This window comes from Elephantulus edwardii, unplaced genomic scaffold (genome assembly GCF_000299155.1).
Source record: "Elephantulus edwardii isolate Elephantulus edwardi_28Jun2011 unplaced genomic scaffold, EleEdw1.0 scaffold00249, whole genome shotgun sequence".
NCBI lineage: Eukaryota > Metazoa > Chordata > Mammalia > Macroscelidea > Macroscelididae > Elephantulus > Elephantulus edwardii.
Window position 1 is genome coordinate 3,797,818 of NW_006399999.1, and position 820 is coordinate 3,798,637.

Consider the following 820-nt stretch of genomic DNA (forward strand, 5'->3'; position numbering starts at 1 on the left):
TTAATTGTGGACTCTTGTGATAACCATAATACCCTATCATACATCGCTTTTAAATTATTCAGTCCCTCATCTGTTTCAGTGCAGTATACACAAGTGAGGAAATCTGAAATTAAGGACTCATCTAGATGGGAAATGACTGTTAAACTTTATAAATTCTTGAGATTGTACAAAGAGTCTTGGTGGTGAAGGAGTTAAACAATTAACTGAAAAAATTGTAGGTTTAATCCACCAGCTGCTCCATGGGAGAAAGATGTGATAGGTGGTTTCCAGCCTTGGAAATCCCATGAAGCATTTTCATCTGCCCTAAGGAGTGACCATCTGTCCTTTATTAGAGGTTAGAATTTGGAGCTCTATATTAATATTTACTTGTTTTCGTAAAATAAATTTACCTTCTGTTACAATTTTTATTGCCACCAAAGGATAATATTTATTTTTCCTATTAAAGATTATTAATGGTAAATTCAAGATCATGTCACCATACTTAAACTGCACATACTAATTTAATTCTGAAACATGGGACGTCCTGAAATACTTTTCAGCTAACTTATTTACATTCCTCACTTTAAAGCCCAAGTTCAATAAATCACATGTCTTAAAACAACCTAAAAATAGTTCTGGTGGCCTAGTCGCAAGAAGCTACACTGCAATCCCAAAGGCATGTGGTTTGAGGCTACCAGCTGCTCAGCTGCTCTGTTTGAGGAGGATGGGCAGTCCTACCTTTCATATGATACCCTGCCTCTGATAACTGGCCAGAGGATCAGCTATGGGTCATTCCGACTCTAAGGTACACAACAACAACAAAAATAATTTAAAGGGGATA